Source organism: Ictidomys tridecemlineatus, chromosome 10 (assembly GCF_052094955.1).
Source record: "Ictidomys tridecemlineatus isolate mIctTri1 chromosome 10, mIctTri1.hap1, whole genome shotgun sequence".
Classification (NCBI taxonomy): Eukaryota; Metazoa; Chordata; class Mammalia; order Rodentia; family Sciuridae; genus Ictidomys; species Ictidomys tridecemlineatus.
In genome coordinates, this window is record NC_135486.1 from 111,711,646 (window position 1) to 111,731,760 (window position 20,115).

The 20,115-nt window shown below is 36.1% G+C and overlaps 1 protein-coding gene across 4 annotated transcripts in view; it reads right to left on the reverse strand.

Moving 5' to 3' along the window:
* LOC144367644 (cytochrome P450 3A4-like) overlaps window positions 1–20,115 on the reverse strand; it is a 165,318-nt gene that overhangs the window by 32,054 nt on the left and 113,149 nt on the right. The gene's annotated exons all lie outside the window — the stretch shown is intronic.

The window sequence follows — 20,115 nt, forward strand, 5'->3', positions numbered from 1 at the left end:
TGAAGACATGCCTAAAAATATGTCTTCCTGGGGTGGCTACACAGATTAAAGTTCTTTACTTGCATTTTACAATTATCCTTTGGGTTTGATTTTTGGGATGAGTGGCCAGACCTAGATTTTGTATCTGGCCTGGAACTTCTGTAGTATGCTTAGTTCACATTTGGTGGAAAAATCAATATATCACTGTGTAATCAATAATGTCAATGTTATTTAATATTTGGTATTTGAATTCAAGCAAAGCCACTAGCATTTCATTTCCTTATGTGTTCATGGCATCATAGCTGCTAAGATGAGAATACATGAGACCTTCATCAAAACAAGCTACATCCATAAATCTTTGGTTATACAGGTTCCTGCACCTAGAATGTTTTTGTGTCTCACAAAAGACTTCAGCTTAGCCTTCAAAACCCAGGTCCCACAGCACCTTTTTTGGTATAGTCTTTCCTAATTTATCTTGAGCAGTAGGACAAGTTATTCCTTGCTGCGATCTCCAAGACTCTGGAAGCTGAGGAATGAGGATTGCAAGAGTAAAACCAGTCTCAGAAATTCTTTGAGGCCCTATGACACTTAGATAGACACTCTCTCAAAATAAATTATAAAAAAGGAAGGATAATAGAATGAATCAGACAGTGTTACTTTATGTGCATATATGATTACACAATCCAGATAACTCTACATCATGTACAATCAAGAGACTCATTCTACTATACTTCCTACACATAAACCCCCTTTGTTCCCTTCACATACTTCTACTTAATCTTGTCTACACCCCCCTTTATTGTGAATTAGCATCAAGATATCAGAGAAAACATTTAACATTTGGTTTGGGGGTATTGTCTTATTTTATAATATTCTCCAGCTCCATCCATTTACCATTAAATTCCATTTTATTCATCTTTAAGGCTGAGTCATATTTCATTGTATATATGTATATATATATATATATATCATATTTTTTTTATATATTCATCTGTTGAAGGACACCTACGTTTGTTCCATAGTTTAAGTATAAAGCTCTGCTCAAATACTTGGTTATATAGAGACTCAGCCCCAGATACCATGCTGATTTTATAGGGGCACACATGAACAGCCAATTTTAAGATGCCAAATAAAGTAATCATAGAGGTATGAGAAAAAACATTCTTATCAATTTTAAAGGTGGAGCTTTTTTCTTGGCATGGAACAGTCCATTCTCTTGTGCATCGTCAGCCCACATAATATCTCTTTTGAGAAGCCTGTTATTACTTCCACTGGCAAATAAATTGTTCATGGTGTTGGCTTTTGTTTTACATTCAAAACTCACAGGTCATAATCTTATGTATGCAAAAAGGAAAAAAAAAGAATGGAATGAAAGAAAAAAATAAAGATGATTTTTTTTAACTCAGCTGTCAAATGCTCTTTCTTTTAAGTAAGGACTATTTTCATCTTGCCAAATTTGGGAGGCAAACAGTATCTAAGCTTTGTGGCAGGAAGAGGGAATAGCCAAGTATTCTGGGCCTTGTGTTTGGAGTGGTGTGAAGACTATCAGGTCCAGGAACACATCCTCTTGGACTGAAGGATAGTCACTGCAGGTAGAATGAGATGTATTCCCACTGTGTTCAGGACCTGTGTCAAGCATTACACATGAACGATCCAGAAACTTGGCTTTCATGAATTTTAACCTTTATTGGGGGAATGAAACATTAAACAGCAAAAAGAAAAAAACCCCACACATATAGATTTTGAATTATAAATTTGGATGAGTTCTGTGAAGTAAAAGAATACTTTAATGAAACTTGTAGCAGGATTTGACTCACTCATTCTTTCCTTTTTTAAACTCACTTCTTTTTCCAAAAATATAAAAGCAGCAGAATCAACAGAACTGAAGAGAAGGGAAGTGTGAGCCATTGGGTATGCCTAGACTTCTTTCCACATGTAGGTGATGGATATTGCCTAGAATTGACTTAAGATGTCCACGGGTCTTGTCATCTGAATCACAGGACTTGCTCAGGACTGCCTGCCTCTTTCAGGATTGATATAAAACACACCCCTTCCTCATTATTCTACTTATTTTGGATATTAGAGTCCACAAGTTCCTACAGTCCAGTCAGGAACCAAGAGATCCTATGATCATGATGCACAAAGGTAGAATAGGCAGGATCTCAAAGAAGACACACCTGCCATGGAAGCTCTGAGCCCTAAAGTCTAGAGAGGTTTCTCAACTGGGAGTGCAGAGAGAGAGAGATACACCACACCCCTACGCACCCCTTACCTCAAGAAAAACTATCTAGTGTTTATTTTTTTACTCTTTAAATTTTTATTTGGGATTTTTTGATATATATGACAGAAGATTATATTTTGACATTATACATACGTGGAGTATATCTTATTCAAATTAGGATACCATTTTTGTGGTTGTACATGATGTGGAATTTTACTGGTCATGTATTCATATATGAACATAGGAAAGTGACGTCCAATTCTTTCTACTTTCTTTTCTAATATTTTGTTGTTGTTGTTGTTGTTGTAAGGACTTCTCCTTAATTAACTGGCACAACCCATCCAACAATTCTATGAGATATGTATGGCTATAATTATCATTTTATGAAAGAGCAACTAAGCCCCAGAAATTTTAACTCATACATACAGTTACATAGCTATTACCATCAAAAAGCAGGGCCCTGGAACAAAATCTTGTGATTTCATTTTCCACTGAAACTTCAAAAGACCTTCTAAAAACCCTGGTTGATGTTTCAACCTCACATGGGTTACATATTTCTTTCCACATCTTCCAGAACACTCCCAACACAGTTAAAAAATGCTGCAGAACTGCTTGTAAACACAAATCCACAGACGACATTTTGTTTACTTATTACTAAATGTGTAGTCACTGAATTCTATGAGTCAGCAGACAGTCAGAGGTAAAAGGAGTTCAGCCATTTTGCAATCAGAATCATTCCAATAGTCAGGAAAACAAGCAGGAAAAGAGGTCAAAACCAATAAATCAAAGATAACTGAGAGAATTAATCAGTGAGGACAAAATGTGAATCATGGGATTATGTTGAAAAAGCCTGAAAAACCAGCACACTGCCTCTCTATGTGGGCCAGTGACTTTCCAACTTGCCTGGTGGGACTGCAGGCTGGCCTTTTCCAGGGAATGACCTCACCACCATGCAAATCCCAGTCCTTTTTATTTTTTATTTTGAAAGAGAGTCTTGCTAAGTTGCTTAGGACCTCACTATGATACAGATTAAACTGATAATACACTGGCTTATGTAAGCTCTTCTTTTCAACAATTTCACCAAGAGTTTTGGATTGACCATAAAACAGTTATTCCTTATAACCCTCAAGGGCAATCCATTGTAGAATGAGCTCATTTTTTTATTAAGCTACAATTACAAAACCTAAAAGGGGGATATAGACTATCACTCCCCAACATAACCTCAATAATGCTCTATTTGTTTTAAATTTTCTAAATTATGACTCAGAAGGTCACACTGCACTGAGTGACACATTTCTTCCACAGCAAAGGCCCTTTAGGACTTACAGACTGATCAATGGAAAGGACAAGGGGCAGAGGTCATGCTTGTATTTTTCCAGAAGGTGCTTTTTTTCCTATTTGGGTACCTGAACACACCATCAGGCATGGAGGACGTAGAACCTAGTTTCAAATGACTGAACATCGACCCAGAGAAGCCTTCACTCAAAAGTTAGAAAACACGATATTGTGTCCATGTACAACTAAAAACAATTAAAAAAAAAACTCGAAATAAGTGAAGAAGAGGGACCCTGAGAAACCAAACAAGGAAGCTAATCTCATGGAAGGACCTGAAGAAATTGACACTATGGGCTACAGGAATGATTTGACAGCAAGGGAAAGCTAAAACTCCAATGGTGATGCTTGCTGCAGTAATAGCTCTATTGAGCTGTTGGGTAAAAGAGAATCAGAGAGAAACTTACTGTACATATTTTCCAGATCCACCTCTAGTACACCCAGCTTTGTGGACTAGAGAATTCATTCCAGTATTTACTAATGACTTACATATGATGAGAGGACTTACAGACACTCATATTACTCTCAATGATGTGACTGGATTTAATTATTCTGGCTATGTTATGTTGGTTCCATGATAAACGGGCTGGCTCTCTAAAAGCATTACTTGAGGGAAACACAGAAATTAGGAGACTTAGACCAACTAATTGTACTGTTAATGGAGACTTAAAATCTTATATTAGATGAGTTATTAAAATGGGACTTTCTCATTACAATCCCGTCATCTCAGCAGAACATCTATGAATAATACCTCATTGTCCTAACCGTTCTGTGATAGAAATTGGCACTCTTCCTAAGTGAATAGATTGTATAGATACTTTTACACTACAACATAAAATGTCTAAAAATAGTGGGTATATTTTGTACTGGTCTCCTAAAATTGACAAAAGGCAGTTATACAAGAGTTCTGCCAACACCTGGAGAATTTGTTAGCAACATGTTGACTTTCAGCAAAGGTGGCATTCAGAAAGATGTTTGGTACTTAATTGCTGCTTCAGAATTCTTACACTTTACTTGCAAGCCTTTACCAGTCTTTGTAGGCAAGAACTGTAAGGAAGGTTCTTGCTATGGCTTATGAGCCTGTGTTCAATATTCTTATGTCTTAATTACTGTAATGAATAAATTAAATGGAAAGATTATAGATATCTTGTAACATGTAATAAATGCAATTTAACTGTATCACCAGATATAATAGAGGAAAAGGAATGCTAATACTCCATCAGCACTCTTTTGTCTTATTACCAGCTAATATTTCAGAGCCATGGTACACTGATGCTGGATTTTAAGTCTTACAACAAATACATGCCCAGCTAGTGAGATCTAAATGTGCTTATAATAATGGGAGTGGTTGCCTTGGTTTCTTTTATTGCTTCAATGGTCACAGCTACAGTGGCCATATATCAAAATATTCAACATGCAAATTTTCTTAATAATTTGGCTCAGAATACTCTCAAGGCTCTTCATAATCAAATAAATATTGATGAAAGAATTGAGATTAAGCTAAATGCTTTAGAGGCTACTGTCATAAATATTAGTAATGAACTTTCAGCTTTGAAATTCAAGGAAAGACTTAAATGTCATGCTAGCCAAATACAATGCTTCCCAATGGGATTGGAAGAAGGTTAGAAACCATTTGTTGGGTATTTTGCAAAATAATAGTAACAGCTTGGATCTTTTGCAGCTCCATCATTATATTTAAGATGTAAAAAAAAGTAAAATTGATTTTTCAGATCCTACTTTTTAACTGATCAAATAACCCTGGAAACATTCTTCAACATTCTGTATGTTATATTCTTGTATTGTTCTCTTTGCTACTAATTCTCTCTAATTCTCTCTAATTCTCTACTGTAATACTAGGATGCTGAGCCTTCATAATAAGGATTCAGGGATTCAAAAAAGTGACCCGTCGCCTGCTTTTTCAAAGAAAAAGTGGGAATATGAGGGGGACTGTTGGGCTGAATGACTGGCATTCTCCTTCTTGTGATTGGAAGAGGTTCTGTCGGTTACTTTTGTAGGGACACCTAGATATTGCCTGAATCCTTGAAGTAGCCAAATGTGTCTTCATGCATAGGTGTTCCTTCTCACAGCCTCAGGGGTCAAATTTCTCACCTGTAACCCTGCCCCTCTTGAACTTTTGTGGATGAAACTTTTTGAAAGAATGAGGGTTCCCCCCCCCCAATAAAAGCTCACTTCTGAACATGCTAGCTCTCTCTCTCTTGCCAGCCTCTGGTGACTTTCCTCACTCTCCTATTTGGGGAGCTTGAGGCCGAGAGCAGAGGAGCCATGCTGAACCTTGATTCAAAGGTACAGTGTGTGTCTGTGTTTTATTTGGTGTCCCAGGAAATTCCCATGAGTAACCTTAAGTTTAGCTGCCCACACTGGTTGTGCGCGGCAGTATGTGACCAAGATTCTGAAACATAATCCAGAACGCACGCACACACACATACACACACACACACACACACACACACACACACACACACACAATTAGATGCTAAGCTCCTGTTCTTAAACTCTGACTCATAAAATGAGCAGCAAACCCAAGCAAACCATATAAAACCCACACATGCTCACACACATAACAATCCCATATATAGAGACTCACACACACACACACACACACACACACACACACACACACATACACATAATATACACACATATACATACACCTACATACACATTTTTTTATGGAGAGGAGACATAAATTTTGGTCCTTAATAAAGTCTAGAAATTTTGGAATTTCAGAGTGTTCATGATCATGAAGGGAGATTTTAGATTTCTTTTGTTTTGAAAAAGAGTATATTTCAATAATTTTAGCTGCTAGATCATTAGAGACAAAATTTTTTTTTCTACAGTTTGTTTTCTTGAATCAAAAGTTCCTTATCACTATGAACACATTATCCCATATTTCTGGCATCACATTTGGTCTCAACTCCTTATTTCCCCAGCGACTCAGGATAAATAAAATATCATCCTGGTTTCTACATCCTATGGCTTCATCCAGCACAGTGTAAAAGAAATTCCTTTACCTCTTGCAGCTCCCACCTCACTGTGGCCTCTCTCTGGTTTGGTGCCTGCATTTTCTCATATGTGAAGTCCACGTCCCAGTGCACTCCACTGCAAGATAAAGTTGGTTTATTACTCCCACTCTGAATCCTCTGTTTTATTTATTTTTATTTTAACTTGTTATATATGACAGAAGAATGAGTTACAATTCATAGTACACATATAAAGCACATTTTTTCCTATCTCTGGTTTTATACAAAGTATGTTTACACCATTATTGTCTTCATATATGTACTTAAAGTAATGATATCCATCTCATTCCACCATCTTTTTATTCCTCCATGCCCCCTCCTTAACACTCCCACCCCTTTGTTCTATCTAGAGTTTCTCTAAATCCTCCCATGCTCCCCCCAATCCCTATTATGAATCACCCTCTTTATATCAGAGAAAACATTTGACATTTGTTTTCCTGAGATTGGCAAATTTTACTGAGCATTATCTTCTCAAACTCTATACATTTACCTGAAATATTATGATTTTATTCTCTTTTATTGCTGACTAATATTCCATTGTGTATATATATCACATTTTCTTTATCCATTCATCTACTAAAAGGCTTCTATGTTGGTTCCATAGTTTGGCTATTCTGAGTTGTGCTGCTATACACTTTCATGTGGCTGTGTCCCTCAAGTATGCTGTTTTTAAGTCCCTTGGGTATAGACCAAGGAGAGAGATAGCTGGGTCAAATGATAATTACATTCTCATATTTCTAAGGAATCCTCCATACTATTGTTTATATTGGCTGCACCAATTTACAGTCCTATAAGCAAGGTATGAGTGTATCTTTTTCCCCACATCCTCACCAACACTTATTGTTGTTTGTATTCTTAATAGCTGCATTCGGATGGAGTGAGATGAATTCTTAGAATAGCTTTGATTTGTATTTCTCTAATTGATAGGCATGTTGAACATTTCTTATATATTTGTTAGTTGATTATAAATCATCTTCTGAGAGGTGTCTCTTCAGTTCCTTGGCCCATTTATTGGTTGAGATTTTAGTTTTTTCGGTGTTTAGCTTTTTGAGTTCTTTATGTACCCTAAAGATTAGTGCTCTATCTGATGTGTGAGGGGTAAAATGTTGCTACCAAGATGTAAGCTCTCTATTTACCTCACTGATTATTTCTTTTGCAGAGAAGAAACTTTTTACTTTGAATCCATTCCACTTATTGATTCTTGGTTTTAATTCTTGTTCCATAGGAATGTTATTAAGGAAGCTGGGGGCTAATCTGACATGATGGAGATTTTCGCCTACATTTTTTTATAATAGGCACAGTGACTCTGATTTAATTCCTAGGTTCTTGATTTACTTTGATTTCAGTTTCGTGCATGGTGAGAAATAGGGTTTTAATTTCATTTTGTTCCATATAGATTTCCAGTTTCTTCAGCAACATTTGTTGAAAAGGTTTTTTTTTCTCCAATGTTTGTTTTTGTTGCCTTTGTCTAATGTGAGATGACTGCAATTATATGGGTTAGTCTCTTTGTCCTCCATTCTGTACCATTGGTATACCAGTCTATCTTGGTGCCAATACCATGCTGTTTTGTTACTATTGCTCTGTAGTATAGTTTAAGTTCTGGTACAGTGATGCCACCTTCTATACTTTCTTGCTAAAAGGAGAAAATTAGAGGGAAGATCTTATTCTAAGACATCTAAAAGCAAAAAAGAAAAAAAAATAAAAGAGATATTAGAAAAGGGATTTTAGAGTCAATCTTGAATTTTTTTGAAGTATTGCACATGTTGAAGTAATTATTCTCTTTTTTCTTTGAGATAAGATTTTGCCATGTTCTCTATGTTAGGTATAGACTGAGGAGTGGGATATCTGGGACAAATGGCAGATATAACTTCTTAAAGGTCCTCAGAATGACTCCTGGATTTGTAATTCATCTGCCTCAGCCTCCAGAGTGGTTGGGACTACAGGTGTGTGCCACGGTTTTACTAGTTGTCCTTGAGTAGGAATATGAAGGAAGTCTAGTTTTCTGTATTATTTTCTTATGTGCATGGACTGTTTCTGAAATCCTGCCAACTTTGAATCATTCCCTCCACCTGGATATAAACAAATCAAACCTGAGAGAAAGTGAGTGAGTTTTCCAGTAACATTCAAAAGGAAACTTTACTCATTTTTCCCCAGATCTTTTTCATTTCTTTCACGAATCCTTCTAGAATAATGGGGAAATTAGGAAATTAAAGGCACAAATCACCTCTTTAGTTAACCATGTTGATGTGATTAGTTTAGTTGGCTTTTTCACTACTGTGACCCTGACAAGAACCACTGGACTCACAGTTTCAGAGGTCTCAGTTCATACATGGCTTACTCTGTTGCTGTAGTCTGCAGTGAGGCAGAATAACATGGCAGAAGAGTGTGAAGGAATAAAAAAACTTTAGGACATGGCACCAAGAAGCAGACAGAAACTCTACTAACCAGTGACAACATGTATGCCCTGAAGCCAGGCCCTCAGAGACCCACCTCTTCCACCAATATCCAGTTGCATCCAGTTAATCCTTACTGAGGAAACAGTGTAATGAGTAGATTAAGGCTTTCACAATTCAATCACTTTCTTTCTGAACTTTCTTGCATTGCCTCACACATGAGCTTCTGAGGGACACCAACACCATAACAGTGATTCTCATGTATGTTGTGGAGTAAGAAATAATGAGTGAAAATTGACAAAATGGGGTCATCTTCCAGTTTTTCAGCTCACTGTGGAAAAGATGGAGAGATGCCACTCCTACCCATGGGAGTCAGCAAATTAAGTACTTGCTCTAAATGTTTGCTTCTAACACTTAAAAATAAATCTTCCTGTTGCTATGTTTCAGGGATGATGTTTTCATGATGCACAGGGAGATCCCAATTATGTGGATCTTACAGCCTGTCTAGTATGCTGTTGAACTGAAAATAGTGAATAGGAAATAATGCCTTTTCAGTAGGAATAGCAGTATGGAATTCTCAGATGGTCATTAGATCTCAGAATTTTAGAATTAGAATATGATAAACAAGCCTCAGTGTTTGGGATAGATAATCTGAGCAGAGTGTAGCCTTTTTTTCTTGCCTCTGGTTTTGAGCTCATAAATTTCTGTCCATAGTCAGGACCTGAGTCAAATACTTAACCAGGTTAGTCCCAAATGTGAGCCACAAATTCACATTTCTTTTGGAACATTCCATTCAGTTGACTTAAATTTTAATAATTTTTAAATCACCCAATTTCTGCTCATTTGACATCACTAAATATGCCTTTATTGAAAAAGACAATACTCATCTTGTGTTTAATTATGTGAAGACCATAGATAATAACTGTTTGATCTCATTCATAATTATTGCCTTGTAAGATTTAGAGACAGGGTATTATCTTTGGAAGATAAAAAAATGCAGAATGCTTTGGTTTCATCTCTCAAATCCTCTAAATGTACCTTCAGTAGTAAAACTTGAGTAGTGCCATGGAAATAACCACAAATTTAGACATTAAGAAATTATAGATGTGCAAATTATCAAACTATGAATACTTGCATCGCTCAAGAAATTGTAGTTTCAAATCTATCCATGAACATTTTTTAAATAACTACTCATGAGATCTAGTCATGAATAGGAGTGTTTGAATGTGCTTGATGTCTTCTCTTTCACAAATTTTTGATCAAATATTAAATACAATATAACTTTCCTGGAAATGTGCAAAGGCAAAAATTAAACATCCTCTTTATGATATGTGCAAGTCTGAACAACATCATGAGTATCCAATGCAGATGAACTAGAGATCTGAGCTCTTCCACTGAGGCTCTTGAAAAGTTGACAGGAGAGCCTCAGGGAAAACCTGGCCATGTTCAGGGTGGAGCTTGCACACTGTTTCAAAAAGGATAAGAGCTGGGAACTTCCTCCAAAAAAAGTGCATTTTTACCAATGACATTGAACTGGTATTTTATTTTTGCAAAAAAAAAAAAAGAGGGAACTCAACCATACTCACTTTGCAGTAGTGCAGAAACATTCCAAGAAAGGCAAAGGGGTTGGCTCAGAAATTCCCACCTTCTCAAACAGCACATGTGAATAGGTTCACCATCTATAAAGTGAGAGAAAAAGCCAGGTCACTATGATCGTCATTCTATAGATAAGAGCCTGACCAGCTTAACTCATAAACTGGACCAGGCAATAAGGGAGGTAATATGTAGGTAACAACAACTCCAACTCACAGTGAGAGAAAGTGAGCACATTTTCTTCTTCCCAACTCCATTTAGAGAGCCCCCCTTACCCCAAAGTCATAATAATGAGCTAAGAGAAGTTGAGACTTCATGCCCCAATTATTAGGTTTACACTCAATACACATTCCCAGACTTGAATGTTCCTGCAAGGTCCAGCCTGGCATTCTGCCAGGGCATTTCATTTGCATGTATCTTTGGTATGTTGGCCCTTCCTTAATGTAGTATTTCCCAGTCTAAAATGGGGTGATATTTTCAAGTTACTTTGATAAGGAGATTTTGCTTAACACAGTCTATTCAATCACAAAGGGCCAACTGAGAGCCTCTGGTGACATTTTTTTTTTACAACTTGGTAATAAAACTTTTGGGCTTTCCCTTCTTTCCATGCCATGCTCCTAGTTCAGCATCCAGCCCTTCTTTAAAATTGACTTCATATTGATGCTTGGAAGCAGTAATAATATCCTCTGTTGAATGGCAAATGTACCATTTTGAAACAATGAGACTTCTCTTTACCTCATACAAATGTGAGCCATCTTGAGTGTCACCCAAGTCTGTTGTCAGACAATCTGGTTGCCTTGAGCTAGAGGGAAGGCTGAGTTCCCTATGTCCTCTGAGTGATACAGTGAGAAATGAATGACTGAGGAATTATCTCCAGGCCATTCTCTCTCTTGTTCAGTCTGTTCCTCCAACTGTGATGCTCAGATGGCAGTGCAGAGCCAGGCATGCTCATGTCCACCAAGGTGGCCAGTCACAACATAGTTTGTTTATTACCCCCGTGCTTCAACTCCCTTTGTATAAAAACCCACAAAGGCTAGTGCTCCTTTGGCCTGGCTGGCCAGCAACTCAGATGTGTCATACGCACAGCCCCATGCCAGAGTGTTCTATGTCATACAATCCCTGCCCCACCATCCCAAAAAATGAGAGAAACACGGAAAAAAAAGAAATGATGTACAAGAGAGTCCTGGAGCCATTTTAACCATGAAACAGCTAGTTCTGTAAAAAGTGGCCCCATAGTGGCAGAGGAGAAAACTGTGGCATGGATAAATGGCCCAGCATGCTCTGTAATTCCTCTCATCTACATGGTGGGGGACCCTCCATAGTTCAGGAACTATCCTGTTGACTGAGAAGAAAATATGCAATATAAAATAAGAACCCATAATGAGTTCCAGACAGTTGCAATAAGAACTTGTTGCTGCTTTTTAGAGAAGAATGTTTAAGGCAGTGTAGGTTTCATATATTCTGTACAAATCTTGACATTAAATACTGTGATAGTAAAAGCAGATGTGACTCCATTTTGTTTTTTGCCTCCATTCTATAAAATGACCATACCAAGTAGAAGAGTCATGACTGGGTCAAGATGTTCTTTTTCTTTTGCTATCAAAACCTTTAAGGACATGAAACTACCTAATGGGGCATGGTTTCTATAACTAGGGTAACGAGGCTCTGTTTCTGTAACTGGGGTGACTGACCCAACTGTGATAGGTTAGGCTTCCTGCCACTTGACTGCACTCTTCTCCTTCTGTAACCTGGTTTGCTTGCATTGGCTGGACCCCCAAACATCCCTTTTGTGGATTTCAGGGTTATAAGAAGCACCCTTGCAATTGTTCAGGGCTGATCAGGGGAACAGCTTTATATTCTGTTCAGTGGCCACTAGTGTGCTGCAATAAAGGCTTGATTCGATTATACAAGAGTGGTCTGGAAATCAGTTTATGAAACCCCGGGATGAAGCTTTAACTATAACATCTGGGGGCTTTAGCATCCTAGGATGCTCCTCCTGCTGGCCTGTCAGATATGGTGAATGTACTCCTCTGGGGAAAAGGCCAGATTGGATGCAGTTGCTTACACCTTTCCTGGGACAGGAGGAGATGTTATCACTGTCTCCCTGGAGGTTTCCCAGTGGGCTCTTACCTGTGTCTGGGGCAGGATGAGTCATGTCTCTGCCTCAATGGAGGACTCCTGTGTGACCTCATCTGTCTGTATCTGGGGGCATGAGGAGACATTGTCTCTGTCCCACTGGAGGCCTCCCTGTGGGGCTTCATCTGTTTCTGGGGGCAGAATGAGAGGAGGTCTCTGCACCATTAGAGGTCTCCCTGTGTGACCTTACCGATGGTTGCTTGTCTGTTCTGCTATTTGTGGTTTCTCCAGCTTCTGCCTTTGTGTTTGTCATTTGTCCAGTGTCTGTTTGCCGGCTGTCTGTCTTGTGTGTATCTGTGTGTGTGTTGTGCATGGGCCCTTTTTTTGTTCTCACAACTGCTCTTCTCTCATCAGGACTCCTTCCCTTCACTATCATCATGGGACAAGAAAGCTCTATAGAAATCTCTGCTTGTACCCCTTTAACTTATTTTCTTATCAATTTTCAGAACTTTTGTTGTTGGCTTGTTTTTGTTTGTTCTCTTTGTGTTTTGTGTTAATTTCTACCTCAATTTGTTTCTAATGAGGAAAAAAATGCTTAAAATGGTTTTAACTGTGCTCACTACAGCTTTCATTAAAATGTAAAGTGCTGCCAAAAAGACTAAAAGAATTGTAAAAAGTAAAAGCTAAAGGTAAAAAAAAAAAAAAAGAAAAAGAAAAAAGCATTCTGGAGTTTGCCTTCACTTACGAACTACGCCAGGTGGCCAACTGGGTAAATCATGTCAGTTCCTATAGAGAACAGATCAAAACTGAAGTGTTTTATAAAATTATTATTCCTAAGTTGTATAATAAAAAGCAAAATTTTGTCTAGGAAATTTGGATTTTGTTTCTCAGTATTTACAAGCATGAATAACTTCCAAGTATTAAAAAAGTGGTCCAAAGATTTTTCAATGTAAGGCTAAAATTTAGTGGCCACAATCCAAGAAACCAGATAAACCAGTTTAGAATGGGACCCCAACCTGGGGGACTTTCCCAAGGAGACCAATGGGGCTGCATCTTCGGGAAGTTCCTTCAGGAAAAAAATAAGACCCTTTTATTTGTCTATATTACCTTAACTTTTTTAGCTTTGATGAACAGGACCTCCTCAAGGAAAAGGTCAGAAAACTTTTAAAATTCTATATTTGTTAAGTTGATAATTTTGATCCAATATGCCTAGATTAATATGTTTTTCTGATTACACTCTGCTTCATTCTAAGGCCCATATACAAGAGTTAACTCTCAATCTAATAGGTTTTTCAAAATAAGCTACAAGGCTTTTGTTTGTTTGCTTTGTGTGGGTGCACCAGTATACTGTCCATCTACATGTATTGCCATGTCTACATATATTTGATACCAAAAAAAAATTGACATCTGAGCTCATAAATTAAAATTTAACTATAGATACAAATACCTTTGATTAATATGATTTAAAAGGTTCAATTTAAATTGGAAAAATAAATAAAAGTACAAATGGCTTTAAAGTTACTAATGCACAGTTTTTTTCTAGATGGTTAAACAGCTGTTAAAACGTTAATATTTATAAAGTGTCTGATATCCATTGTCCCTAGGATTTTTCTTCAACAGGAAAAAAATGATTACTAACACTATTGAATGCACTTGTCTGATTCCTTGTTTAAAAAAAAAACATAAATTTCACCTAAACATATATAAAATTAATCATGGATGTGTTTGTTATAAACATCTAATTGTTTTACAAGTTAAAATGCTAACTGTTAAATATAATATCAAGTACTCTTAACTTCTTAAATTCCATAAGGCAAAATACCTAAACAATGTTGGTGTTTTCATAAGTTGGTAAATTTAAATTTTTTTTAAATTATTTGTGTCAGACAGGGTATATGGCTCAAGTGGTAATGCGCTTGCCTGGAATTCATGGGGCACTGGGTTAGATCCTCAGCACAACATAAAAATAAAATAACGATGTTGTCTCCACCAAAATACTCAAAATAAATATCTGAAAATTCTCTCTCTCTCTCTCTCTCTCTCTCTCTCTCTCTCTCTCAAGAAAAGATTTTGTGTTATCATAAGAACAAGGTTACAATAAATTAAAAGTCCCAATAGGTATAATTCTACATACAAGGAGTCAAGAGATTTCAATACATTTCAGTTAAAGTACCATAAATAACAAATATTTCATCTTATTAAAAGAGATTAATTTATCTAAATTATGGAATGTATTAAGATTATTTCAAGGTATAAACAGAAAGAAGGATCAATGGATTAAAAATTATTAAAAGGTTCTATATAAAATATATTTAGTAAAAATCTAATAGGTTTTAAAAAATAAGTTAATGTTTCAGAGGTATGTCATATTATGCTATCTTACATTCATACATAGTCAATAAACAATATATGTAAACTTTATAAAATAATATCTTAAAAGAGAGACAAAAATCAGTTTTAGAACCATTTAAAAAATGGTTCTAGGTAAAAAGTCTTTATGTGGTAAAGTATAATTTTAATACATCTAAGTAAACAAAAAAGGGTCTAATTAAGTAATATAAAGGTCTAAAAATAGAAATAAATATTAAAATTTTATATGTAAATAAGTTGGTTATATATGTAACAGAAATAGTTAAGACTATTCAAGATCCTTCCCTACAGACAAATATTAATGTACTGATATATTTATATGCTAAAATGACAAAACCTTCTAAAAATATTAATTACATTGTCTCTGTGAATTTTATCCCCTACAACAAATAATCTTGGTTAAACAGAAACGTTTATTCTAAAGTATTGTTCTACATTCCACTGTCTAGATTTTTCTTTAAAAGCTAACCTTGGTTAATATAAAAACATTGATAAAAGTGTGGAACATTACTCTTCTTTACAGATTGAATGGGTTCATATCTTTTGGTATTCAAGTCTTTAAGGTAAAAGGTTTAAAAGAACATTTTATCAAGTTGGTATTCTCCAAACTAAAATTGTCTGTAATGATAATTTAAAATTATAAGGATAATAGAATTTATTGGGAAATTATTTATATTATTTGATGTTTTGTATCCAAACTTTATGTTACCTTTTTCACTGGGATATAAAAATTTAAAGGCATTTTAAAAGATAATGAGAGCCTGATCTGTTTAAAGTTAAGATTATAAAACATTTTTTTTCCAATTTTCTACATAAAAAAAGCACTCAGCCTTTTCTTAATTAATGTTTCAGATGTATGTCATATTGTGCTAGCTAACATTTATACAGAGTCAGAAAACAATATATGTAAGCTTTATAAAATAATATTTAAAAAGAGAGACAAACATCAGCTTTAGAACTAAAACACTTCACCTAAGATTTGTGAAGAGCCCTGCCTCACTTGAGCTAAGGCTCTGCCTCCCACCTTACAGCATGTCAAAATAACTTCAAAGTAGGCCAGATTTCAGTTAATTTAGAGTTATATTTAAAGATTAATTTTATTTAAAAGATTACTATGATTTCAGATAAAAATATAATATATAACTCAGCCAAGGTTCAAAATTATATACAAGCTAGATATGTTTTTACTATTGTTAATTTCACTTTGTATTTTTATTATAACTAAAAAAAATGACCATGACACTCAGAACAACCAAGTAACCTTTATTGTGGAAGTGTCTGATTAATAGGGGAAAAAAGAGAGAGAGAGAGACAGAAAGAAAAGTGAGAGAAAGAGAGAGAGAGAGAGAGAGAGAGAGAGAGAGAGAAGGTAAAAACAAAGGGTATGAGAGAGGAAAAGAAAGAGAAAGAGAATGAGAGGGAGAATGAGAGAGAGCAAAAGTGAGATACGAAATAGAGAACAAGAGAGGGGGACCTGGCAAGAGAGAGATTTTATAACCAAAATCTAATGGGTTCTCTGGGTCTACAAGCTGCCTGGTTGGCATACAGTGATTGTATCACTGTAGTTGCTAAGGGTGTCATCTTCTGCCTTCAGGCAGACCAGGCAGGGGTCAGATGTGGATTTCCATTATACCAGATGGGTGAAAGTCAAGTATCAAACCTTGAGTGGGGTTAAGTGTTCAGACTTGAGGCAAATAAGTGAAGCTAACATTTGTTCAGCCTGCTCTGCAACTAACAATAACAGATGCCTGTTAATGTTTTATAGAAGTAAAACTTCATGAACACACAACCTAAGTTAGTTTGAGATATTAAGCCATCATGTGTAGACAGATAATAATTAAAAGGAATTAAACTAACTGTAAAGGGGCTAAAGTTATGGCTCAGCAGTTGAGTGTTTGCCTTGCATGAGTGTGTCACTGGGTTCAATCCTCATCATTAAATAAGTTAATGAATAAAATAAAGATATTGTGTTATGTAAAAAAATTAACTCTAAAGTTATAAACATTAAAGTTAAAACAGAATATTCTCAGTTTAAGATTGATAAAACTGACTTCCTAGAGGTTAAAGTTCAAACTTAAAAATTAATGTGAAAATAAAGGGGACAAGAAAACCAATATTTGGCTCTTGCCCTCTGAGTCAGCCTGAAACCAGAAAAGGGGAAAGAACTTTGCAACTCTGGGCCACACAACCTTCTGATAAGGGAGATTAATGAGACCACTGAAGAACAGAAAACCAATGAGTGTACATGCTGCAAAAGAGGAGGATCATTAAAAAGGGGAGACATACCTGATGCTTCCAAGGGAAGCTACATGGTCAGCAAGATCTTGACCCATCCTAATGCAGATGACACTAGCAGAGCTGAAATAGTGCTCACAAGTTCCCCAAGAATGTCCTCCAAGGAAACTAAGCTGACTCTTACCAATAGATAGGAAAAAGGTCAGTTTGATCATCTTGGTCTAAAACACCTAGCAAAAACAATTAAAAACCAAAGCACAGCCATTCCTGGGCATTTAAAATAAACCACAGTTATTTAATGTAACATAAAATGTACACTTGTGTTAACACTCCCCCCAAAATAAATGAGACTGGAGGCAACAAAAGAAAAATTCTTAGGGAAGAATGCCTGATGATAAAAATTGTCAGAGTCAGAAGTTTTTAGTCAGTTTAAGGCCTACATGTTTCCCTAACCCCATACACAAGTAGACTTAATCAGTATTTGCTAGTATAATTATCTAGCCCTAGGTAACAAATAAATCTCTACTGAATGTAGAGATCATGCCAATAAAGATATTTTACAAAAATAAGATGACTTTAACTAACTTAACTAAATGTTGTGTCTACATTCCTGATAATTCTGACAATGTTAAAGATTTATGTTCCTAAAAAAGGGCCTTATTAGGCTTTGTTAGGCCTTGTTATGAAAACAATTTCTCAGATCTTCTGCCTCCTGGTAAACAATTATTAATTTCTATTATTTTCATAATATTCATGAAAAGATTTCAGATGCTACAATTGCTATTTTGCATTAATCTTATTTCAGTACTCATGTCTTTTGGTTTCTCTCATAGAAGTGCCCACCCCCATGTGAATTTAAAATCTGTTTTTCCTGAACCAGATTTTTACCATGGACTCCTTGACCCTCTCCGTTTCTACAAAGGAACTCCAAACTTCTTGCCCACTGCACACTGCTCCCTCTCAGCTTGAAGCAGTTAGAACAGTCATTGCCCTTTTCCCATACAGCAGTAAAAGGTGACTAATATTAGAGAAAATATATGGTCAGTATAGATTTTCACCAATATGTCTAGCTCAAGAAGGTGTACCTGGGGAACTACACCTGAGATCACCCTGGGTGATCTCCCAGAAAGAGACACTTGCTTCCACAACCCACATTATATGTGGGACAACTCGCTCTTTGCCTTAAATTGTGCTTCCTGAGTCCCACTTCAAATTCCTTGCCTAAATCTCAAAACTGTTATGAAGAATACAAGCACAATTATATGTTGGTGTGAATGTGAGGGAAAAGGCACTTACATTGCTGGTGGGACTGCAAATTGGTGCAACCACTTTGGAAAGCAGTATGAAGATTCCTCAGAGAAGTTGGAATGGAACCACTATTTGACCCAGCTATCCAAATTCTTGGTTTATACCCATAGGATTAAAAATCAGCATACTACAGTGCTGCAGCCACATCAGTGTTTATAGCAGCACAATTCACAATAGCTAAACTGTAGAAGCAATCTAGATGCCCATCAACAGATGAATGGATAAGAAAAATGTGGTACACAATGGAATATTATTCAACATTAAAAGAGTAAAATCATGGAATTTTCAGATAAATGGATGGAGTTGGAGAATAATATGCTAAGTGAAGTAAGCCAATCCCAAAATACAAAAAGCCAAATGTTTCTCTCATAAATAAATGCTGATCCATAATGGGTGGGTGGGGGTCATCTGAGAAATGGAGGAACTTTGGAAAGGGCAAGGGAAATGGAGGAGAGATGGGTGGTGTAGGATTGATGGTGGAATGAGATGGACATCAGTACCCTAGGAACATTATGATGACACAAATTTTGTGAATCTACTTCATCTACAAGTACAGAAGCGAAAGTTGTGCTCCATTTGTGTTTTATGTAGAGGAATGCATTTTGCTGTCATCTATAATTCATTAGAATAAATAAATAATTTTTTTAAAAAAAGAAATGAAATACTCACACATGATTCAGGATGGAAGAATTTGAATATACAATGATAAATGAAAGAAGTCAGACATGCAAAACCACATATTGTAGAATTCATTAATACAAAATTTACAGGGGCTGGTGATGTGGCTAAAGCAGTAATGTGCTTGCCTGGCATGTGTGGGGTGCTGAGTTTGATCCTCAGCACCACATAAAATAAAGATATTTTTTCCACCAAAAACTGAAAAATAAATATTAAAAAATTCTCTCTCTCTATCTATTATCTATCTATCTATCTATCTATCTATCTCTAACTCTCAAAAAAAATTAACAGTATCAGCAAATGTAGAGTCAGAAAATAGATCCATGGTTGCTTAGGCTTGTGGAATAGAGAGGTGATAATGAAATGGTAGCCTGCTTCTGAGTTGAAAAATGGTCACTAGTGATGGCTGAGTATATCTTTGTACTAAAAACAATTTAATTGTTTAATTAAGTGGGGTAATTAAAAGATTATTAATAATGTATCAATAATCATCTTATTTAAATAGAGAGAGAAAACAAATAACATGGTAGTCCACATACTTATTGAGAGAAGCAAAGGATAAAAAAATTAAATTTTAAGAGCTTCTTGACTTTCACAAAAGGATATTTTGGGTTGTTGAGGAAATTGATGTTCACTCCAAATGATGAAGCAGTGATCACATTCATGCTGTGGGCCCCAAAGATGCTGAATAGAGAAAGATATAATATGGAAAGATAAAACCAGTGCCTCTTCCCAATCCTTCCACTACACATGCAGCAAGAAGTAGGAGTAATTTCACATACCCAGGCAAGATAAGCAGAGGGCCACACACTCACAGTTATCTGCTGAACGATCAGATCCCTTCACACTTACTATGAGTCCTTTAAGAGTTTCAAATGAGATACTGCCC